General features: G+C 31.4%; 1 long non-coding RNA gene across 2 annotated transcripts in view; it reads left to right on the forward strand.

Moving 5' to 3' along the window:
- LOC144377749 (uncharacterized) overlaps positions 1-26,289 on the forward strand; it is a 194,688-nt gene that overhangs the window by 25,631 nt on the left and 142,768 nt on the right. The gene's annotated exons all lie outside the window — the stretch shown is intronic.

A 26,289-nucleotide genomic window follows, 5' to 3' on the forward strand; every position in this document is an offset into this window, starting at 1 on the left:
CCTAAGATAAGTTCTTAAGATAAGCCAGGCATAGTTTTAATTTTGCTCTTCTGTTTTTAAAGTTTCTATTGTGGCTGCTTAAAAATAATCTGTTTGGCTGTGGATCTTAGTGTATATAACATGCCTGTGTTTTTATTTGTTCAGATATTCTGTTGGAGGTTCTTTATACTTCTTGTATCTGTGGATAACTGTCACATTGATTTTGGAAAATTTCTTGAGTATGATCTCTTCTGAGTCTTCTCTTGCTGTGGTCTCCCTTCCTTCTCTCCTTCTTGGACTTTATTACAGTGTATCATTATGTTTAATTCTGTCTCACAGATTTTGAGTATTTTGTTGTTGCTGCTATCACTGTTTTCTTTTTCTTACTTCTATTGGAGTCATTTCTATTAAATGGCTTTAAGTGCAATTATTCTTTTTGTTTACTGTTTCTAGTCTTCTGATTAATCCATCAAAGGAATTCTTCAGTTTAGATATCATAATTTTATTCCTAATGCTTCCATTTGATTGCTTTTGTAGTTTCTAATAGTTGAAATTCACTGATTATTCATATTGTCCAGACTTTCTACTGAATCACACACCACAGTGCTTATTTTGACATAGTTTTTATATTTGGAAAATATTAGATCTGTCCCTATTAACTATTTTATCTCTTTGCAATATGTTCTTTTATTCTTGATTTTTTAATATGTATATACATATTGAAAATTTTCATAAACTCTTACAGATTGTAATAAATATTGTAATATTTATTAGCATTAAGATGGGGAAGCCTGTGGGAAAAACCTGTTGAATTTGTGTGAACTCTATGTTTTTGGCTTTCAGGTATTTAAAATTGTCATATGAGGCCATAACTGAACTTAGGTATTTGTTAAAATTTTATGCTTTCTTCCTAGTTGATTTATGTCAGCTACTTTTTCCTATGCTCTGTCAAAGGTAAATGTTTGTGTTCTACCCCTACTGGGAAGACTGTCTTACTCTTAGAAAGCCAGATAAGGTGGTAAGTGTGTACACTCAGCTCTGTTGGATGCACTCAACTGTGGTTTTGTACCTTATTTGGCACCTTTTCACTGTTAGGACAGTACTGATGTTTTCTGCAAGTGTTTTGCATCTTATGTGGCAAAAAAAAAAAAAAATTGTCTTCAATTACTTTATTGCCCCTCTAGTAACTTTTGCTTCACTTACTATGTTGGTACCTAGAGCCAGATAGAACAAAGGAATAAAAGAAGTATAGCCAAAAGACAATACCTGTTTCCTAAGTTTTTATCAGTTTCATTACAGAGTCCTTCTGGAAAGTAGTTTAATAGGCACTCAATAATTTATTAATTAATTCAACAAATGTTTAGTCAACATATCAGTATGATATATTTACCAGTAACATTTCCTAAGAACTTAGCTTTTGTACTAGTTGTTTGACATATGAAAATTAATATCATTTGTAGATTATTTTATCATCTTTCTGGGAAAACAAAGAGAAAACCTTTGTAAAAGTTAGTACTAAAAGGAGAATTCAGTTATATGGGCAGTCACTATATAAATATATTAAAATTATTCTGTATCACCACAATAGTTACATAATAATTATAATATGCAGACAAAAATCTAATTCACAAGAGCAACACTAAGTATAAGCTATTTAAGAATAAATGCAACGACAAATATAAACAAACCATATGAAACCAAAACATCTTTTCACATACATTAAATGAGACCTCAGTTCATGAGAAGTCATATTCATATCCCCAGATGGGAAGATTCAAGATTGCAAAGATTTTGATTCTTCCAAAACAAACTTATGAATTAATAATATTGCCAATTAAAATTGTATAGCTGTTTTTAGGGGAACTTGATTAAAATAAGGTTTCAGGAAAGCAAAGAAATAATAAAATATTAAACTATACTTGATGAAAATGGCTGTTGTGTATCTTTTGCACTATCTGAGTTAAGTGGGGTACTGGAGACAGGGTACCAGTACAAGGCAGATGGATGTCTTCACCTTGAGAAATTACCCACTTTAGGAAAATTCTTACACTTAGTGAGAAATTACTTGAATGATTAGTTTTGTCAATTTGTCTGGAAATTCTTCCCTGAGGAAATACGATTTGACTATTTGATTAATAATATTTAGTAGCTAAATCCTTAGGAAATGTTACTGGTAAATATATAATGCTGATATATCAGCTAAACATTTGATTAACTGTCTGTTTTCAGAGGTTTATTTCCTTAATTTGGAGGATATACCACACAGAATATTTTTTGGAAAAAAAATGAAAAGTTTTGCTAACATGCAAATAAAATATATTTTAAGGCGGCTGCTGCTGGTCTTCCAGAATCTGGCAGATGTAAGAAAAGGAGAATTCCTAGTCCTAATTGGAAGTTAATGGTGCTCCACCACTTTACATAAACCTAATCTGGAAGACAAAAGGAAAAGCACCACAGTAAGAGGAGTTTCTTCTGGTTCAGCTGAGGTGAACAGCAGCACTCAGCTGTCTTGGGTTGTCAAGATCTAAACTGTCCAGCACCACCCAATGTAAAGCTGTGATAATTAAAGGAGACACACAAACTTAAATAACCTATGAATTAAGAACATGAGTAAACTAATATGTCAATGGCAAATGGTTGGATTATTTAAAATATAAGAGCCAGGTAACTACTTGTTAAATTTGGGATTTTCTCTTCTCACATCATATGAAGCAATATGTTCAACATTCATGAAAGGTTTAAACCTGGAAAACAGAGGGGAAAAAAAGCATAAGTCTAACTATTTATATAACCTGAAAATAAGGAAGGATTCTAAAAGCATGACATTAAGTGTAAAAAGAAGGGTTGATTACTCAAACTTTTTTTCCTTTTGTTTTTAATTATAAGAATGAAATTAATTAGAGGTAATAAATAAATGCACTTAACATAAAAATAACTCATAAATTAGTTGGAAAAATGAGACTCAACTAAATAGAAAATCTAAAAGAACATAAATAAGTAATTTATTGAGGAAGAAATGTAATGGCTAGGAAGCATATTTTAAAATCTTATTATTTCTGATAATGGAAATGCCAACTGAAGTGTATATATTTTATAATCAAATTGTTAAAGATTATTTTAAAACAATGCCCTTCTTAGAATTTCTTAGATTTGAGAAAAATCGGCTTGTATGAATTGGTAAAGATTGATATAGCACTGATATAGGAAGATAATATATTGATATGATAGAATAATATTGACATAATAAGATAATGAATGTTAATATGAAATTGATATAATGTGGAAGACAACTGGGTAGGTACCAAGAATTTAAAATATCATAAAGTTGTCTATACTTTTGTCTTATGTCTTCACATATTTTCACAGAATAAATTACTGCAGCAGAAGTGAAATTGTGTCAACTATTTGTTTACAGGATGCTTATCAATATACTATTTATTAGTAAACAAAAATAGGAAGTTGGTAAATCCAAACAATAGGATACAATGTAGATATTTAAAGTGATACTTTAAAAATACAGTTGCTGACATGACATCTTGACTCATAATATTAAATGAAAAAAAATTGTTTAAAAAGTTTGCTTAGAGTATATTTTAATTAAAATATACATATGTAATAAATGCCACCAACTATATATTAATATGTTAAAATGTTTATCTCTACATGCTGTCCTGAGTGATAATTTCATTTTCTCCTTTTTACTTCCTTTGAAGTTCTGTATTTTTTGTGATGAATAATTTTTTACATGTGCATTTTTAAGTTTACTTTAAAAAGAATTAGCCTGGGCCTTCATCCTTACACAGTTATTTATTTTCTATGTGCTTTGGATTATTTCTCAACCTGACCTTTCATATCAGAATAAAAATACCCATTTTCTGTTGCTTTTTAAGGATCTCATCATATAAAGAATATAAAGTACTATATTTCTCCTTACTTTCCCAAGAGATTCCTGGGAATAACATTTCCATTGTAGATTTTTAAAGACTGTTACTTCAAATCTGTATATTTTAATGTTTGTATAATTAAAAAATTGACTAATGATATAAGCTTCAAAATTTGACTAACAATAACAAGAATCAGAATAGGAGCATCAATGTTGAAAAAAATGTCTCTGATAATCCCTCATTTTCTTGCTCTTTTTCCCTCAAGTGAAAATCCAGTTTGATTTTGTGGGAGGATATGGTGACTACAACTTGTGCTTTGAAGGCCTAGACAGAAGGTACACTCCTACATGGCAGGAAGTCTGGAGATATAAGATCTACACTGGACCTTCCTGTTTTTGTCAGAAACATCTTACATCTTGGTGTTGCCTGCAGAATTGTGATACTGATTCTGCAGAAGATTTTGACGTTGCTCATAGACAGACAGCAGTACATGGAGAATCAGAGGGAACAGAGGAGCATCTGATGGAATCACATTGCTGTTCAACAATGTGATTGTTTACTGTGTTCAAAAATCTGGTCCTGGCCAATAATAAATATTTACTGAGTTCTCACTTTGTACTGCACTAAGATCTTTACATTTAAAATCTTATTCAGTCTTTATCATAGTCAATTTTGGAGATAAGAAAGCAGAGTCAGAAAGTTAAGTAATTTCCCCCACAGACAGTCAAATGTCTTAAACATAGACTCTCAGAAGTTCTCCAGATCAGTTTCCCTTGCTTTTTATCCACTGAGATTTTTATCTTTCCAGTTAGAACTTTTTGCAAAGCATAGCAATGTTTATATTGTTGGCCTTCATTTTGAGCAGCATCCTGCATAAGATTTGCCAGAAAGTTCTACAATGCCTGTGCTAGGTCCTGTATGATATAGGAAAGACCTTGGGAGATTATGATATTGGAATCATGAGATAGACATTTTAAAACACCTAAGGCTAATTATTTAAGAAACTGAGAAAATATAATTTTGACATAGACCTCTAAATTACAAAGAAATGATCAAACTGATATTCTAATTACAAAAATGTAAGTGAATTTCAATACAGAATGAATATAGTTAAGATTAGATTAAGTATGTCTGTAAAGGAAAATAGTACACATAAAGATATATTCAAAAAATATCTAAACTGAAATGTGGTAACACACAAAAAAATTAGGTACATATGATAAGTTCAACAGACACTTGAGAAAGGGTAAAAAGCTAGCATAAATATGTAATTAAAATCTCAAAGGGACCAGAAGGGAGGAATAAGGAAGAAGCAATATTTGATGTGATAATGGCTAAGTATTTTCCACAATACATTATATAATAGAGTCCAAGTATAGTAGACCTTAACAGGATAAAAACTAAGGAGCCATATCTAGGCACACTGTGACATTGCTAAGATCAAAGATAAAGAAAATATGTTAAAAGCATTCCCAGAGAATGGCATATCATCTTTAACGTGACAAAAATAAAACTGACAATTGACTTCTAAACAGCTACAATATGTTGAAAGTGCTAAAAGAAAATAATTTAAAATTTAAAATTCTAGAGTAGCAACATACTTCTCAAAAAAGAAATGAAAATTAAAACTTTTTTCAAAGAGCAAAAAGTGAATGTACTCCTTGACAATGGCATATTTACCTATAAAGAGATACCATAAGAAGTTCTCAGAAACAAAGGAAGTGTTCCCAAATGGAAATTTAAAGAAGACTGATGAACATCATAAAGAGTAGTTGTGAGGGTACATTTAAATGGCTATTGATTTAAAAATGATAATAAATATATTATATACATTAAATTATATATTTATATAGAATAAATGAAAATGATAACATATGTGTGCCTAAAATTCTTGCACTGTCCAGAAAGTATTAAAAGTTATAATATATATTAGATTTTAATATGACTGTAGTGTATGTTAGAATCACTAGATGAATGCTAAAAAATATAACAAAATGATGTATACTAATAGGATAATAAAACTAAATTACTAACACTAATTAATAAAGAACCAAAAATAGTTAATTAATCTGAAGAAAACAAGAAAAGAAGTAATGGTACAAATTAGTAAATGAAAAAATGAGTTTGAAACTCAAATATATAAGTCTTAAGTGTGAATTGATCAAATACTCTAAGGACAAATATTATCAAAATTAATTTAAAAATGATAGAAAGCTGGTGTACCTTTACTAAAAATAATAGACAAAGAAGAATTTAAAATACGAAGCACTACTAGAAAAAAAATATATATATACATACACACACATTCATATTAACAACAACAAAAGCATAATTTATCTTGAAGTTGTACAACATATAAATGTTATAAAGGTAAATGAAAAAATATGACATAAATGAAAAAAAGTCATGTTTTTGGACTGAAAGTTTCTATTTAAGGATGTTGATTCTCACCAATTATTTTATTGCTTGTTTAATACAATATCAATAAGTAATCTCAGTTCTGTGCCTGGGTGCCTGGGTGTATGCCTTTTGAATTGAATAAATTGATATGAAAACTTTGGGCTGTGTCATATGAAATTGTTAACATTTTTGATACTTCACTGATTAATATTTACTCATCAAATTGTAAGTTTATGTGCATTGAACTGATATATGGAAATCTAAACAGCTAAGAATATACATGACATATTTTCTGGGGAATTAAAAGACTTATGTTTACACATCCAGAAACACAAAGGCATAAAACCTGTACAGAATGTTTTTTTCAACAGTTTATATAATAATAGTCCAAACTGTAAGAAACCCAGATGACTTGCAGTTTTGGAATGCTTATATAAACTGTGGTACATCCATACTATGAAACATCATTTTGCAGAAAAAGAGGTAGAAACTATTGATATGTGCAAAGATTTAGTTCAATATCCAAAGAATTATGTTAAAGGAAAAACAAAAGCAAATCTCAAAGAATTATATATTGTATAGGTCCATATATCTGTCTATCTATACTTTTTAATTGGCAAAATAATAGAAGTAGAGATACATTAATATTTTCCAGGGGCTAAGGGAGGGATAGGTGTGAAATGAGCTTGGGTGTGGCTATAGAAAAGCAAGAGGAGGGACCATCCTGGAAAAATACCTGTTATTGTCCTGACTATATCATGTCAGGATCCAGGTTGTGATAGTATATTATGGTTTTGCAAGAATATTTTTAGGGGAAACTTGATGATAGTATGCATGAGTTCCCTCTGTATTTCTTTTTTTACAATTGCACATGAATCTATAAACACCTTAAAATAAAAATTTTATTTGACAAAAGATTATGCCATACTAATGTCTGATTGGGTTTAGATTTTCTTTTTAGAAAAAAATCAAACTAAATTTCATCTTAGTAGAGAAAAATATAGAGCCTAACATTACAAAGGACATGCTGATTAGAGACTATTATTGTATGAGTGGATACTCTAATTATTTAAAACTACAAAGTGAAAAACTTTGATTTGCAGGATTTTTTATGTTTAAAAATGTGAAAAATTTCTATACTTATATGTATTGAATAGTATAAATGGGTTTCTAATTTGTACATGTCCTTGAGGCATGTGTCCCAGATATTAGCAATAAAAGATTATATTTTTCTTTCTTCACCTAACATCATATCAGCAAATTCTGTACTAGGTGTGTGTGGTGATGCCCGTAATTTTGTAACAAACTAGCATTTTTACTGTCTATTAATGTGCATAAGACAAGAATATAGACAATGATGACTAAGATAATATTTAAAAATAAAACTTGTCATCATAAGTTGGCATAAAGAAAAAATAATGTCTTTAATATAGTTACATATTTTATCCTTTTAGAGAAGAAAATCTTTTCTTTTCAACATCTGACTATGCTTTTAAATTAAAAATAGTGCCCATCTGTGTTTTGGCCTTGCAAAATGCTATGGGACTTTTGTGTGAAAGCCTAGAATGGATTTACTACATCATTTGCCACTGGCAGCACTTAGAGGAGTGCGTAATAAAAATATATCTGCACAGCAATTCTGGTGGATATGATCCCAGGGATCTCCCAGGTGGAAGAAACTGGCATGCTACAACTTGGGCTACACATGGAAAGAAACATAATGAGGAAAATCATGCAATTAAATCATGGTATAGTCAGAAACGTGTGTGTACATGTGTGTATAATATACTGAGAGTATATTATATTGTGATGTCCCAAAATTTTCCAAAGAAAATCATTGATCCTAGTTTTAAGGCGTGTTCTCAGACTTTTCATACACTTGAAAACAAGCTCTATCCATGATTTTCACAGACAAGAAAAGACTCAGATATATACTGGAAAAAAATAAATAAATCCAGCCAAAGTATTTATCATTCACTAGGGGAGAAAGGCAGGTTTGCACTGTTATATTGAAGGAAAATTTCTCTCACCATCACACATGTAATTCTGTGTCTATGCACCAAAACATTGTAAAAAAAATTATAAAACAATTCCATGCAATAGAAAAATGAATTCACTTAAAATATGATAATCTGACATTAGGTGTCCAGTATTATTTGATTTTTCAGCCCTTTTATGATCTCTAACTCATTTTCTCAAAGGCTTTATGAATTTATAGATTGAAATTAAGAATAACCCGTGGGTCCATTAAATCTTTGAAAGCTGTATTGTTCATGTTTCAGTTGAAATAATGCCACATAAAAACAATCCAAAACTCAGCAGTTTGCCACAACAAGCATTTTTTTCCCTTCTCATGGGTATATAAGTAGGCTATAGTTCTTCTAGGCTAGGCTGGGATTAGCTGAAATCAGCACTGGGCTCAAAGTTGGGATCACTGCTACTCCACATGCCTACCTATAACTTTTATTACTTACCCTCCTTAACTTGCTCTTTCCTCCAGTATAATATTAAATAGAAAGAGTAATAACAAGTTATTCTTGCTTTGTTCACTATTTCAGTGGGATAAAATTCTATATTAACCATTAGGGGTGGTATTTTTTGTAAGTTCTCTTTGTCAGAATGAGCAAGTTTCCCTTTTTTCATAATTTGCTGAATTTCTATCACAGATGCTAAAATTGAAGAAAAACTTTATGGCATATGTTGAAATGACTTCACACTTTTTGTGACAACATGGTGAATTGCAATTATTATTTTTTCAATGTAAATCAAACTAGTACAAAGTAACTCAGATCATTCAAATTTTACAAAAATTAGAAAATTCAGTTGACTATTATTTGAGGTTGAATTTGTGTTAATAGATGAGTGTTACATTTTTACTTTCTATCATGTTTTTGTCAGTTTTTGACATCAAGTTTGTGTTGAATACATAAAATGAATTGGAAAGTGTTCTCTCCCTTTCTCTGTACCGATTATATACACTGACCTTTTACATGGCTGTTACTTAACTTTTAAAACTTTGAACTTCAAAAGGCAACCATCTGGACCTTATGCTTTATTGTAAGAACATTTTAAGTAAAATTTTAATTTTATTATTTTTAGTAAAACGGGCATTTCAGGTTTTCATCTTGTGCAGTTCTTCACCTTGATATACAATGTTATAAAAGAAATTTGTCCCTTTTTTGCTAAATTTCATTTGAGATTGCCTTTATCTTTTTAATTTCTTTATGACCTGCAGTAATCTCCTAATTTTTATTCTTGATGCTTACAATCTATAATTAGTTTTTTCATCATTAACATGTTGGGAGCCTATCAATTGCATTGGTTCTCTAACTTCCTAATACTTGTTACCATTTATTTTCTCAATTATATATTTAGGTTTTGTTTTATTAAAAACTTTCTATTTTCTTATTTATATTTATCAATTTTCTTTGAAGTAGATTTTCCAGTTTTCACTAGCTTTTTGAAATACATATTTTTATTAATTGCCATAGGACTGATCACCCAATTCCTTCCCCAACACCAAGCATCACATTGTGAACATAGTAGTAATTTTCCTGCCTAGAGAAAGAGAGGAGAAGTAGGTAACAACTTATGGCTTAGTAACCTAGGGTTGGTCCCTCAATGGTGATTCTACCTGTCTCAGCCTTCTCCTTATGGATAGTGCCTGACTACAAGCAGTTGACTGTGGATAAGGAATCTACGCCTAAACTAACCCCAGGGAAGTGCTTGTGGGGATGGAGCCTGCTTTCTAAATACTCTCACAGTTTATGATGGATGAATAACACAACTACAGATATGGTGCAAAAAGGGCTTGAATTGCCTTCTATTGCTGAAACAGCAACAACACACCAACAGCAGACTCCAAACACAGTTAGATTTAACACACCATCTAGTGCTGAAATAGTTAAAGGTGACTACAGGCTCAGAGAAGATAAGAAGCCTGCTTAGATCTTCTGTAAAAATAGTCACTAACAGAGCTAGATTATAAATACTAGGATAAAAATGATATCCTTCAATATGTAAAAACCAAGAAGCATCAAGAAATTTCAGGAAACCATGATTTCACCTGATAGTTAAAGTAAGTGCCAGAAACCAACCATATCCTAAGCACTAAGGGTGAAATTTTAGAGGAGAATTTAAAACAACTGTTTAAGAAAATGCAATGAATTTTGAGAGAATACAGATAAACAATTTAATATTCTATCAAAAAAACTTAATAGAGAGATAGAAATACTTTTAAAAAACAGAAATTCTTAAGCTAAAGTATACATTAAGCAAAGTTAAAAGCATGATGAAAGTTATTAATAGTAGAAAAGTCAAATAGAAGAAAGAATTAGTGAGTTAAAAGACAGGCCATTTGAAAACACACAGTCTTAGGAGATAAAAGAAAAAAATTGAAAGGATGCACAGAAAACTATGCAAACTTTGGAACAGCATTAAAAAAGTAAATATTTGGGTTAATGGTATTCATGGGAGGACTAAAAAAAAATGGCAAGGAGTAGAGTGCTGATTCAAAGTAGGGGAAAGTAAGTGTCCAGGAAAAGGAAGATTAAAGTTCATCAGTCAAATTCAAGTTAACCATGTCTATCCTAAGACATATGGTAATGAAGCCCTCAAATGTTAACAATAAAGAGAAGAGTCTCAAGGCATTAAGAGAAAAGAAACAACATGCAACTATGTCCCAATCCACCGATTGCAAACTTCTCAGCAGAAACTTTATAGGCCAGGAAAGACTGGCATGAGATTTTCACAGTACAAATGGAAAAGCACTGCTAAGTAGTAGTCCTCCATCTAGCAAAGCCATTCCTTAGAAATGAAGGAGAGATAAAGACATTTCTGAACAAACAAATGCTAAGAGAATATATCTCCACCAAGCCTGTTATAAAAGAAATGCTAAAGGGAGTTTTTCAAACTAAAAAAAGAAGATATGTTAATGAGTAAGAAGGAAATATTGTAAGGTAAAAAATTCCCTGATAGATGGGTGCTATGGTGCATGCATGTAATCCCTGCAGCTAAGGAGTCTGAGGCAGAAGCATCATGAGTTCAAAGCCAGCCTCAGCAATTTAGCAAGGCCTTAAGCAACTCAATGAGACCCCGTCTCAAAATAAAATATAAAAAGAGCTGGGGAGGTGGCTCAGAGGTTAAGCAAACCTTGATTCAATTCCAAACCAAACCAAACCAAACAAACTCACTGGTGAGGGTTACTAAAAAGACAAATTCTGAATGTTTTAATTGTGTAAATTTGGTGTTAAATCACCCATATCTTTAGTATGATGGCTAAAAAACCCAAACAATTAACAATAACAGCATTCATATGTGAAGACAGGCAATACAGAAAAATGTGAATTGAGACATAAAAATTCAAAATGTTGGGCTGGGGATGTGGCTCAAGCGGTAGCGCGCTTGCCTGACATGTTTGCGGCCCGGGTTCGATCCTCAGCACCACATACAAACAAAGATGTTGTGTCCGCTGAAAACTAAAAAATAAATATTAAAAAATTCTCTCTCTCTTTCTCTCTCTCTCTCTTTAAAAAAATTCAAAATGTTGACAAAAATGAAGAGCAAGTGTAGAGGATTTCATTAATATATTTTATACTTGATTTTTTATCTTCACAATCATGTTGGATTGCTATTATTTCAGAATAGCCTTTTATAATAAAAAGATATATTTTTGAGCAAACCCCCAAAACATAATAGATAAACCAAAAATAATAAGCAATGAATTGCTACTAGAGGTAATCACTTAACTACAAAGAGAGAATATAAGAGGAGGATAAAGAAAGAAACTACAATGAAATTAGAAAACAAATTTAAATACCTTGGACTAAAATGCCCAATTTAAAGTCATATAATGACTGATTAGATTTCTAAAAAGACAATTTAACTATGTTTTGCTTATAGGAAATTCACTTTACCTGTAAGGTAGACTAAAAGAGAAGGGCATAAAAAGATAGTCCATGAAAGTGGAATCCAAAAGAAAGCAGGATTAACCATTATATCACATAAATAGACTTTAAATCAAAAGCAGTTAAAGAGAGATTATTGTATAATGATGAAGGAGTCATTTCAACCAGAGGAAATAATGTATATGCACCTAATATCAGAATATTATATATTTGGTGCATATATATTTATATTTTTGTGTCAATTGTAATGCCTTTCCTTTTACCTCTGACTTTATGTACTCATGACTTCTCCCCTCTTTATCAATTCAGATGATCATATGTATTTTTTTTACCTTTTTACTTAACATCCTAATTTTAGCAATTTACATATCTTCCAGACATAAAGCCAATGAATACAACAAATTAAGTTATACCCAAAACCAATGAAACTAATGGAATTCTATAGAACAATATATGAAACAACTGCAAAATATTTTCTCCCCAGCACATGGAAAATTCTCCAGGAAGGTTAAATGATGGATCACAAATCCATTCTCAAAACCTTTTTAAACACTGAAATATCAAGTATTTTTTCCAACCACTATGAAATAAAATCAGTAATAAATAACAAGAAAACTGTTGAAAATATACAAATATCTGGAAATTCAACAAAATATTTTGGAATCAACAAAAGAGGTAAAAGATCTATATAATAAAAATTACAGAACTCTAAAGAAAGAAGTCAAAGAAGACCTTAGAAGATGGAAAGATCTACCTTGCTCTTAGATAGGCAGAATTAATATTATCAAAATGACCATATTTCCAAAAGCACTATATAGATGTAATGCAATCTTGATCAAAATCCCAATGACATTCCTTATAGAAATAGAAAAAGCAATCATGAAATTCATCTGGAAAAATAAGAGACCCGGAATAACTAAAGCAATCCTTAGCAGGAAGAGTGAAGCAGGTGGCATCACTATACCAGACCTTAAACTATACTCCAAAGCAATAGTAACAAAAACAGCATGTTATTGGCACCAAAACAGATGGGTAGACCAAGGTACAGAATAGAGGACACAGAGACTAACCCATAAAATTACAAATCTTATTCTAGACAAAGTTGCCAAGAAAATGCATTGGAGAAAACATAGCCTCTTCAACAAATGGTGCTGAGAAAACTGGAAATCCATATGTAACAAAATGAAATTAAAGCCCTATCTCTCACCATGCACAAAACTCAACTCAAAATGGATCAAGGACTTAGAAATACAAACAAAGATCCTGTGTCTAACAGAAAAAAAAAAAAGTAGGCTCTAATATCCATCGTGTGGGATTAGGCCCAACTTCCTTAATAAGACTCCTGTGGCACAAGAATTAAAACCAAGAATCAATAAATGGGATGGGTTGAAACCAAAAAGTTTCTTCTCAGCAAAAGAAACAATCTGTGAGGTGAACAGAGAGCCTACATCTTGGGAGCAAATCTTTACCCCTCACACATCAGATAGAGCACTAATCTCTAGGGTGTATAAGGAACTCAAAAATTAAACACTAAAAACCCAATATCCCAATCAGTAAATGGGCCAAAAAACTAAACAGACACTTCTCAGAAGATGATATGCAATCAATCAACAAATATATGAAAAAATGTTCATCATCTCATCATTGCTAGCAATTAGAGAAATGCAAATCAAAACCACTCTAAGATTTAATCTCACTCCATTCAGAATGGCAGCTATTATATATATAAACAACAATAAGTTTTGGCAGCATGTGGGGGAAAAGATACACTCATATACGGCTGGTGGGACTGCAAATTGGTGTAGCAAATATGGAAAACAATATGGAGATTCCTTGGAAAACTGGGAATGAAACCACCATTTGACTCAGGTGTCCCTCTCTTCGGTCTATATCCAAAGGACTTAAAATCGGCATACTACAGGGACACAGCCACACCAATGTTTACAGCAATACAATTCACAATAGCTAAACTCTGGAACCAACCTAGATGCCCTTCAATAGATGAACAGATAAAGAAATGTGGCATATATACACAATGGACTATTACTCAACAATAAAAGAGAATAAAATAATGGCATTTGCATGTAAAAAGATGGAGTTAAGGAGATAATGCTAAATTAGCCAATCCCCAGAAACCAAATGCCAAATGTTTTTTCTGATATCAGAAGGCTGATTCACAGTGGGATAGGGAGAGGAAGCATGAGAGGAATAGATGAACAATAGATAGGGCAGAGGAGTGGGAGATGAAGGGAGGGGGCATGGGGTTAGAAATGATGGTGAAATGTGATGATCATTATTATCCAAAGTACAGATATGAAGACACTAATTGGTGTGAATATACTGTGTATACAACCAGAGATATGAAAAATTGTGCTCTATGTGTGTAATAAGAATTGTAACACATTGTACTGTCGTATATAAATTTAAAAAGCCATAAAAAATAAAAAATAAAAATCAAGCACGCGAGCATGCACGCGCGCGCACACACACACACACACACACACACACACATTACTTTCAAACAACGGAAAGGTGAAGTAAAAACTGAAGAAGAAAATTTTTAAATTTCTTGTTATATATGAAAATGGAAACACAAAATACTAAAACCTATGGGATACAGCAAAATCAGTCAGAAGAAGGAATTTTATAGCACACATTGCCTATAGTATCAAAGCAGAAAAATATCCAATAAACACCCTGAAATTGGACCTCAAGGAATTAGTAAAACAACAACATCCTAAATTTAAAATTGGTGGAAGAAAAGGGATAAAAAATCAAATTAGAAGTAAATGAATTATACACTTTAAATAAAAGGAAGAGAAAAACAAAACGATCAATGAAAAAGGAACTAGTTTTTCAAAAAGATAAAATTGACAAACCCCTTGATGGCCTAATAAGGAAAAAGGAGAGGCTGGGAGAGAAGACATGAGTACATAAAGTCAGAGGTAAAAGAGAAGGTATTGCAACTGACCCCAAAATATAAAGGATCATTATGGATTATTATAAACAACTATATGCCATCAAATTTGAAAACACAGAAGAAATGAACAAATTCCTAGATGTATACACCCTATGAAAACAGACTCATGACAAAATAGAGAAACCAGAACAAACTAATACCATATAATGGAATTAGATCAGTACTAAAAAGTGTCCCATAAAAGTACAAAGAACATCCCAGGACCAGTTGGCTTCACTGCTGAATTCTACCAAATATTCAAAGAAGAATTTGCACCAATATTTCTTAAACTATTCCAAAAAGCTGTAGAAGAGGAATATCTAAATTCATCATGTGAGGCAAGCATTACACTGACACCAAAACCAGATAAGGACATATGGAGCAGGTAGGGGGAAATATAGGCCCCATATTCTTGATGGACAGAGGCAAAAGTCCTCAACAAAATAATAGCAAATTGAATTCAGCAGCACATTGAAAAGATTATTCATCATGATTAAGTGGAATTAAGTGGGATTCATTCCAGGGAAACAAGGATAGTTTAACTTAACAAAAATCAATAAATGTGATATACCACATTAGCAGAATGAAGGTTAAAAAAATCTATATGATCATCTGAATTGACAAAAGAAGCCATTTAATAAAACTCAACTTTTCTTTTATGATAAAACTCTATAGAAATTAGGTAAAGAAGGAATATACTTCAATAAAAGAAAGGTTCTGTATAATAAGCCAATGGCTGATGCTATACTGTGGGGAAAGACTAAAAGCTTTCTCTCTAAGCTTTGGAAAAAGAGAAGGGTGCTGACTTATCATCACTTTATTATTCATAATACTGGAAGTACTAGCCAAGGCAATCAGGCAAGAGAAAGAAATAATGGAGGTATTCATATTGGAAAAAACAGAAAACAGTTGTCAATATTGCAGATAACATGATCATGATCTTATATTCAGAATACTCCAAAATATATAAGAACTAATAAATGAATTTTGCAAAGTTGCAGGTTATAAAACCAACATACAAAGATGGGTAGGTTGATATATTTTAATAGTGAATTATATAAAATAGAAATCAAATAAGCAATCCACATATAAAAGCTGCCAAAAAGAAAGAGAAAATAAAAAGGAGAAAAGAAAGAAAAAAGAAAACCTAGGAATAAATTTAACTGAAAGTGGTAAAGAATCCCTACAATAAAAATTATAAAACATCAAGGAAGGAAATTAAAGAGGACAAAAATAAATAAGTAAATAAATAAACAAATAAATAAATCATATGTACATATTATTAAATTGACTCAAAGTGATCTATATATTCAATGCAATCCCTATCAAAATGCCAATGACATTCTTCATAGAACTAAGAAAATCATTCATAAAAATTGTAAAACAAAAAACAAATAACAACAATAATAAAACCCAACAGCCACCCTCCATATAGCTATAGCAACCTTGAGAAAAAGAACAGAATAGGAGGCCTCATAGTATCTGAGTTTATATATATGACAAAGCTGTAGTAATCAAAATAGCGAATTACTGGCATAAAAACAGTGTCATAGACCCCCAGGGCAGCAGAGAGAGCTTAAGTAAATCCACATACCCACTGCTAACTGATTTTTGGCAAAGGTGCTAAGAAATTGCACTGGAGAAAGCACATTTTTTTTTTTTTCATGAATGAGAGTAGGGAAATTGGATAGCCACATGTAAAGAATAAAGCTAAACCCCCCCCTCTCTCTCATGAGTTACAAAAATCAACTCAACATGGGTTAAAAACCTAAACATATGATTTGAAACTTTTAAGCTGCTAGAAGAAAACAGGATAAATGCTTCAGGATATTGGATTAGTCAAGGATTGCTATCAGAGAAGAGCCATTACACATAAGAAACAAAAGAAAAAAGATTCAATCAAGATTATATCAAACTGAAGTTTCTGCACAGCAAAGGAAACAATTGGCAAAGCAAAGAATCAGAGAAAATATTTGCAAATTGAATATCTGTCAAGGGATATCATTCAGAATATTCAAGGAACTAAAAAACTTTAACATAAAAAATTAAACAAATAACTTGATTAACAAGTGGGCAATAAAGCTAAATAAAATTTCTCAAAATGACATACAAATGGCAAACAAGTATATGAAAAAATACGTAATGTCAGTAATCATCAGGGAAATGCAAATCAAAATAAAAATGAGATATCACTTTACTCCAGTAAGAAAAGTTATTATCAAAAAGACAATAGAAAACCAATGCTATCAAGGATATGAAGAAAATGGATCCCTGTGTTCCAGTGGTGGTAATGTAAATTTGTACATCCAGTATGGGAAATTGTAGGGAGATTCATCAAAAAATTAAAAGTAATACTACTGTTTGATCCAGGAATCCCACTACTACATAGTAATCGAAAGGAAATAAAATTAGTATGTCAAAGCTATGTTTATTGTTGCTCTTTAAAGGAGATATGTCTTTCTCTCTCTCTCTCTCTCTCTCTCTCTCTCTCTCTCTCTCTCTCTCTCTCTGCTTATGAGATTTTCTTCTCTGTATTTGGTTTTCATCAGTTTGATTCTGCTTTTCTTAAGTAAAATTTTGGAAAATTTTTGGCTAGTATGTTTTCATATCTTTAAACTTTATTTTCTCTCCATTTAGAATTCCTTTTACAGGTATTTCAGAATTTTTTACTGTGGCTTATAAGGCTCTTGCCCTCTTTTCTTTATTGGTCATACCCTTCTATCTCTGTGCTTCAGGAATAGTTAAAAAAACATTCAATAGAATATTTACAGATCTCTAATGCCTTCATCAGCTGCATTTCATCCATTTCTAAATCCACATACACTACATTCTTATTTTCAGTTGTAATTTTAAGATCTAAAAATTATATTATTAATATGAATCCTTTGGTATAATTTAATACCTCATACTTTATTTCACTTAATATATTATCAAGATTATTTTAAAGCTCAATTGTGAAAAGCTAGCTCATGGATTACCTGAACTTTATTTATATGTTGCAAGGCCCCTAACCCCAATGCAGGACATGTGATTATATATTTCTAACAATTAGAATGTAGTCCATGTCTTATTAAGTGCCAGACTTTCTGCATAGAAATTTTATTGGGCCCTGGATGTCATTTTTACATTATTTGTATATGTTTTTAGTGGATACTGTCTATAAATCTAAGCAAAACTTGCTATGCATTTACTACTCAATTTTTAAATTATGAGATATATTAAATTTTGTCCATATATGAGATAATTTGTATTTTTCTTTTCATCTTTAGTGAGTCCCATTAATACATTTGTTTTATCAAGTTATAAATATATGAAAGTCAGCCTTTTAAGTATACAATTGAGTGATTTTTATTATATTTGTCATGCAGTCTAACTGTAGTGCATTAAAGAACATTTTCATTGCCTTAAAAAAAAAAACCCACAAACCTCCTGTAATCCCAGTAGCTTGGGAGACTGAGGTGCTAAGAAACTCAGTGAGACCTTGTCTCTAAATAAAATACAAAATACGGCTGGGAATGTGGCTCAGTGCTTTAGTGACCCTGAGTTTAATTCCAGGTACCCTCCCAAAACACACACACACACACACACACACACACACACACACACACACACACACACACCTGTATGAAACCACTCTCTGACAGCTTCTGTCTCTGATTCCTCATCACCTTTACTATAATTTATGTCTCTAAGGATTTATTTACCTGTTCTGGTATTTCATATAAATGAAGTCATTCAATTGTGGGTCTTGGTTACTAGCTTTCTTTCCTTAATACATTGTTTTCAAGATGTATTCATATAGTGAAATGTATCAGTACTTTATTTCTTTTAATTGCTGAATAATATTCCAACTATCGATATGCCATATTTTATTTGTACATTCATTAGCTGGAGGTTATTTGGGTATTTTTACATTTTGATTATTATGAATAATGCTTCCATAACATTCAGGTATAAGTTTTTGTACAGACATAAATTTATGTTTTTGCAGCTTATATATTTAGGAATGGAATTACAGATCATATGGTAACTCTGTGTTTAAATACCTGAAGGACTAGACACCTTTTTTACAAAGTGGCGGTGGGATCATGTTACATTCTTGACAGAAATGTATGAGACTTCTAATGTCTTTTTGATCTTCTCAATACTTATTATTGCTTGTCTTTTGATTATAATCATTCTAGTGGATGTGAAGTGGCATCCCATTGTGATTTTTGATTTGCATTTCCCTGATGATTAAGTATTTTATGAATCTTTTCTTATGTTTATTAGCAATTTATTTATCTTCTTTGGAGAATTGGCTATTCAAATCCTTTGAACAGTTTTTTATTTATTTTTTAATGAGTTGTTGGTGATTTACTATTGGGTTGTAAGAATCCTTAGTATACTTCTAGATATAAATCCTGAATCAGATATATGCTTTACACATATATCTTTCCCTCTGTAACTTTTAAAATTTTCTGACAGTATCCTTTGAAGCACAAAAGGTTTTAATTTTGAGGAGATACAATCTATTAACTGTTTTCTTTGGTTGTCTGTGCTTTGGTGTTATAGCTAAGAAATAATTGCTTAATTCAAAGCCACAAATATTTAACATTGTGGTTTTTTTTTCCTAAAATTTTTGTAGTTTTAACTCTTAGATTTAGGACTTTTTTTCTAAAATGAATAAATTTTATATTTGGAATGAATTAGTTATTTTACATGTGTATATCCTGTCTTCAACCTTTTTTTCAAGACTATTGTTTGTGCATTGAACTATCTTGGCATCCTAGTCAATAACTAAGTTACCATAACACATTGAGTCTTTTCTGAACTCTCAGTTGTATTCCATTGATTTATATATTAATCTTTAGACCAGTACCATAAAGTCTTGATGACTACAGCTTTTAAGTAACTTTTGAAATAAAAAAATGTGGATCCTCCTACTGTTCTTCAGTTTCAAAATTGTTCTCCCTATTGGGAATGCCTTATGATTTCATATAAATGTTAAAATCAGCTCAAAGGGCAGCACAATACAAAAGACACTAGTATGGCAGTATGTAAAAAAGTGGATGTGGAACCGATGTGAATCTGCAATATGTATACAGGGTAAAAATGGGAGTTCATAATCTGCTTGAATTAAATGTATGAAATATGATATGTCAAGAGCTTTGTAATGTTTTGAACAACTAATAATAAAAAAAGAATCAAAAAATAAAAATAAAGAAATAAACTGGGATTCTGCTAGAGATTATGTTGACTCTGCAGATCAGTTTAGGGAGTACTGTCATATTAATAGTATTGTCTTTCTTATTTCACATAGGATCTCTCTTGGTTTATTTATATCTTTAATTTCTTTAAGTGATGTTTTGCAATTTTCAGTGAGTCATATAAATCTAAAACTCATTCATAAGTGTTTTATTCTTCTTAATTCTATTGCAAGTGGAATTTTTTCCTTAGTTTTATTTTCAGATTGGTAATTCAAGTATATAGAAATACAATTGATGTTTTATCTAATAATTTTGCTGAACTTATTATCTCTAACTTTCTAGGAATTCCATAGACAATTCCATTGAAAGATCACACCATCTTTTCCGATCTGGTTGCCTTTTAATTCTTTTCATTTGCTAATTGTCCTGTCTAGGATCTCCAGTGTAAGGGTGAATAACTCTAGGAAGAGTGAACATTCTTGTCTTCTCCTAATAAGAGGAAATAACTTCAATCTTTCACCACTACACATGTTAGTAGATAATAGATGCTTATTATCTGGTGAAGGAAATTTCCTTTATTCCTAGTTTCTTTAGCATTTTATCATAAAAGAGTGTTTGATTTTATATAATGCTTTTTGTACATCTTTTGATATGCATATTTTATAAATCTATATAAATATTTTACTATCTAATAAGATGATCATGTGATTTCTGTCCTTTATTAATGATGTATTACATTCATTGATTTTTGTATGTTGAATCAAACCTGAGATGATTGTTGTATATTCTTTTTAATATATTGTTGAATTTGGAGTGCTAATATTTTGTTTGGAATTTTTGCATTTGTTTTTGCACAACTTTTTATTTTGTATTTGTATTTGTAAAGGATATTGGTCTATAGTTTTCTTTTGGTTTATACATTGCTAAGTCTTGGATTTGGTATCAGGATATTAATTGGTATTAGGATATTACTGCTATTACCATATTAAGATACTACTGACCTACATGTTAATTTGTAGACTAATAACACTATTGATTGCTATAACATTTTAGTAACTTTTGAAATCAAAAGTGTATTAAATGTGGTATTAGTATATTACTTTTTAGAATGATTTGGAAAGCATTCCCTAGGAATAAATTTAAATATCTGGTAGAATTCACCAGTGGCTATTGGTATTGAGATTTTCATTGTGGGAATTATTTTAACTATTATAAACCTCCATACTTTTATAGGTCTATATATATTTTTTATTTTTTTAAATCAGCTTGTATTCTTTTAGAAAGAAATCCATTTATGTTATATAATTTGTTGACATGCAAATGTTCATAACATTCCCTTGTAATATATCTAAGAATCAGTAGTTACGTCCACTTTTATTTCTGATTTTAGTAATTTCTATTTTTTTCTTTCTTATCTCGTGATCAGTATTGCTACAGCTTCATAATTCTTGTTCAGAATTTCAAAGAACTTTTAATTTTGTGTATTTTTCCTAATGTTTTCATATTCTCTATTTCAGTTGTTTCCATTCAAAAATTTATTATTTCTTTCTTCCTGCTTATTCTGGACTCGGTTGGCTTTTCTGCTGCTAATTTTTAATTTTTTTCTCTTTTGCCTCCCTTGCTTTCTTTTCTTTCCCCGCCCCCTCATTCTGTGGTCTTTGACACTGAGCTACATCTCCAGCCTTTATTTTTTTTAATTTTAATTTTTATTTATTTACTGACTTTTTAAATATCGAGATGGGGCCTCACTAATTTTCCCAGGCTGGCTTCAAACTTGTGATCCTTCTGCCTCAGCCTCCTGAGTAGCTGAGATAACAGGCATGTGCCACCATGCCTGGCTTCTCCTTTGAATTTCTTAAGGTGGAAGACTATTTCAGTTTTTTCTTTTTCAAATTTAGTTGTTTCATGAATCTCAGATTTTTTCTCATTGATTTCAAGTATAATTTTCAGTGGTTGCAGGTCATACTTTGACTTCACCAGATTCAATTTCATGAAGACTTATTTGTAGGTCAATACAAGGGCTATTCTAGAGAATTTTCCAGATAAACTTAAGAAAGTTGGCTGTTTTGCTCTTGTTATGTGGAGTATTCTAAACAAGTCTTGCTTAGTCTGGTCAGTTTATAATGTTGGATATGCACCTACTTCCTTTCTTCATTTGTTCTAGACATTATTGAAAGTGAAGCACTGAATTCTGCAACTATTGGAATTGTTTTATCTATTTCTCCCTTTGATTAATTTGTTTTTGCTTCATACATTTGGTGCTCCAGAATTAGGTGTATATTTGCTTATAAAAATTATTACATTTTTCTTGATGGATTTATTCCATTATTTTACCTTCTTTATTTCCATTAACAATTTTTGCCTAAGCATTTTAATGTATAACCATTTATTTCAATTAATATAAATTAAAATTCGATATTATAGAAACTTTGCTCTCATGGATTCCATTCTCTGCTGCTTTCTTTGTATGTTATTGTCTTATGAATTAAATCTTATCCATTGTATGCTTATAACACAGATTTATAATTATTACTTTATGCAATCATCTTTTAAATCAGATAACAGAAAGAGCTACAAACAAAAACTGCATTTCTACTCATCTTCCATTTATCTATTCAATTACTTTTACCAGTTGTCTTTATTTCTTCCACGTATTCTTAATGCCTAATGACCTTTTCAGCCTAAAGAACTCCCTTTAGCATTTCTTGAAGGGCAGATATGTTAACAATGAAATATCTCTTTCTTTCTGTTTTTCTTGGAATGTCTTTATTTTTCCTTTCCTTTGAAAGAATTATTTTCCTGATTTAGAATTTTTTTGAATTTAAATTTTTTTTTTTTTTAGTACTGGCAATTGAACTCAGGGACATTCAACGACTGAGCCACATCCCCAGCCCTCTATATTTTTTAAATTTATTTTTTAGTTGTAGTTGGACACAATAGCTTTATTTTATTTACTTATTTTTAAGTGGTGCTGAGGATCAAACCCAGGGTCTTGCAAGTACTAGGCGAGCACTCCACTGCTGAGCCACAACCCCAGCACCCACAGTCTTATTTTGTATTTTACTTAGAGACAGGGTCTCACTGAGTTACTTAGTGGCTCACCATTGCTGAGGTTGTCTTTGAACTCGGGTCTTCCTGGGATTACAGGCATGTACTACTGCGCTTGGCTGATGTAGAATTCTTGATTGAATATCTTTTTCTTTCAACACTTTGAATGTATCTCCTCTAGACCCTGTGGGTTCCAATGAGCACTCAGCTGTTAATATTATTTAGGATCACTTGCACATGATGAGTCACTTCTCTCTAGTGTTTCCAGAGTTCTCACTTTTTTGACTTAAAAGGATTGGTCATAAATATTTAGGTTAGAATTCCTTTTAGTTTGTCACCCTTGTGGATCATTGATCCTTTTTAAGTATAAAGAATAATACTTTCATCAAATTTTACACATTATCACTCATTATGTTTTCAATATTTATTTACCCCTTTTCTCTAGTTTCCTTTTGGAATTCTCATTGAGTGTGTACTAGTGTGTTTGATGATGCCCTATGAAACTCTGAGGCTCGATTTCTTTGCCCCTTTCTTCATCTCCTTCTCTGTCTTCTTCATTCCTTCAATGGGTAATCAAGTTATCTTCCATGCAATTGATTTTTTCTTCCAGATGTATGTTCAAATATGTTGAGCTTCTCTAGGGCATTTTTCAGTTTGATGATTATATTTTTCAACTCCAGGATTTCTATTTTATTATTTCTTGTAGAAATTATTTTATACTTTCTGTCTTTTTGTCAGTATCCTCTATTGAGGATGAGATATTACCCTCATATTTTTCTTTAGTTTTTTTTAGATATGGTTCCCTTCAGCTTTTTGAACATATTTTTAAAAGCCTATTTTAAAGTCTCTAAGCTTTCTCAGAGAGTTTCTATTGATTTTCCCTCCCTTCCTCCCTCCCTTCCTTCTTTCCTTCCTTCCTTTCATCCTTCCTTCTTTTTTTATGGCTCATATTTTCTTCTTGTTTCTTTTTATGCTACCTGGAGTTTTTGCTTTTACTGTTCACTTTGGTATATTTCTTTAATAACATGGACTGATTCTGTATTATGTTGTTTTCCTATGTGTCTTTGTCATATAAAATCTTTCATCATTTAGCTTAGTAGTCAGCTGATAATTGTGTAGAGGTTTCTTAAATGCTTGGAATCAATCATTGTCCCAGTTTTTGTCAAGTGGTTTTGTGTGTTTGAAAGTGAAGGCCTTTGACACTCAGGTAGTTTACAAACCCACCATAGCCTTCCCTTCCTGCCTGTGCAGAGCATTGAGGTTAGCCAGAGATGAGACTGTAGGGCTTTTTCATGTATTTCCTGAGCACATATATAGCAGTGAGAATGCAGGAAGCCCCAGATCCATTGCAGTTTAGATTCCCAGGAATGTGTCAGTGTTTTTCAGATTGCCAATGGAAATCTCAGCCCACATACCTCCCTGCCCCTGATTTCCTTTAATCTTTTAGGTAAACCTATTGTGTTCTCCACCTGTTACCCTCCATCACAGGTGGTTTGATATTCAGTAATTATCTCTAACTATTTTTTTTCAGAAAATGCCTTCCCTACTCCAAAGAAAGAACTGTTTATATTGTGCAAACTCTACATCAGGTTGAGTCCTTGTAAGAGAGATCTTCCATGGAACCATGAGACAAATTAAATAATGGAACATTTCTGGGAATGGGGTTTTGAAGCAGCTCTCATTTATTCTGGCCCTTCTTGTGGCTGCTATGCTGTTACTTTCACTGCAGTTTCAGTCTATTGGTTTATAGGGTTGTCAAAACAGTGATGGAGATGATGGAGCTGGGAATAGAGCAAGTTAAAATGCCACAAACTTGCTCATGATATTCAGCTGTTATTCTTGTATAAATGCCCCCAAGCTTTCTTTAATCCATTGGTTAACATCCACAATTCAGAACAATAGTTTACATCAATAGTTTTTCTCCTAGTATTCTTATTGCTTCTTTGCAATGGGCAATTTTCTGATGTCCTTAACTCCACCATTTTACTGATGTCGTTTCTAAGGAATACTTAATATTATATCATCACTTAATTCCTGTAAGACACTCAATGTGTAGTTTATATGTGTTGTTGCTTAGGTTCTTCCATATTTCACTGAAGACATTTAGGTCCTGTTTTCATGCTGTCTTTATCTGATTGATATTATGGATTTCCAATTTCAGTTGAAGTTGGTAACCAAGTTATAGTCTAAAATAGACATTGTCCTCCTGTCAGTAGACATTTAGCCTCATTTTCACTCTATAGTGCTGTGCAAATAAAATGAATGTTCTAAACAATGGCTATTAATTCTGTAACAACTACTATCTTATTAAGAAACTATAAGAAATGGGTTGCTACATTAGATATTGACTTACATAATTTTTCAGCTAATTTTATCATAACACTTAACTTCCCAGCCATTTTCCTTAATAGATATTTTCCTGAACTCTGTAAAGCTTAGTGTACCAACTTTTCTGAGGATTATCAGCACATATAACCAAGTCACAGAGAATACCTAAAAGTACAATTGGCATTTTCCTCATCTAAGATTCAACTAACTGAAGATGAAAAATATTTGATCTAAAAATCTGAAGATATACAGACTTTTATTCTTATCATTATTCTTTAAGCAGTAGATTATAAAACTATATAAACAGCATTTATATTGTATTAGCACTTTATGTAAGCTAGACATGATTTAAAATATGCAGGAGAATGTGTGTAGGTTATATGCAATTACTATGACACTTTATATGGGTAACTTGAGCACTCAAGGATTTAGCTATCCACAAAGTTCCTGAAACCAGTCCTCCGTGTATTTCATAAGATGAGTATACTAAATAGTACTTTATGCTAGAATCAGTTTCTAGATCTGAATCACTCAAAATTCAGACTAATCAAAAATATTTTAATAAAAACATATAAAGATACCTTTGTATTGTGGAT

The sequence above is a fragment of the Ictidomys tridecemlineatus genome, chromosome 5 (genome assembly GCF_052094955.1).
Source record: "Ictidomys tridecemlineatus isolate mIctTri1 chromosome 5, mIctTri1.hap1, whole genome shotgun sequence".
In the NCBI taxonomy this organism is placed as follows: Eukaryota; Metazoa; Chordata; class Mammalia; order Rodentia; family Sciuridae; genus Ictidomys; species Ictidomys tridecemlineatus.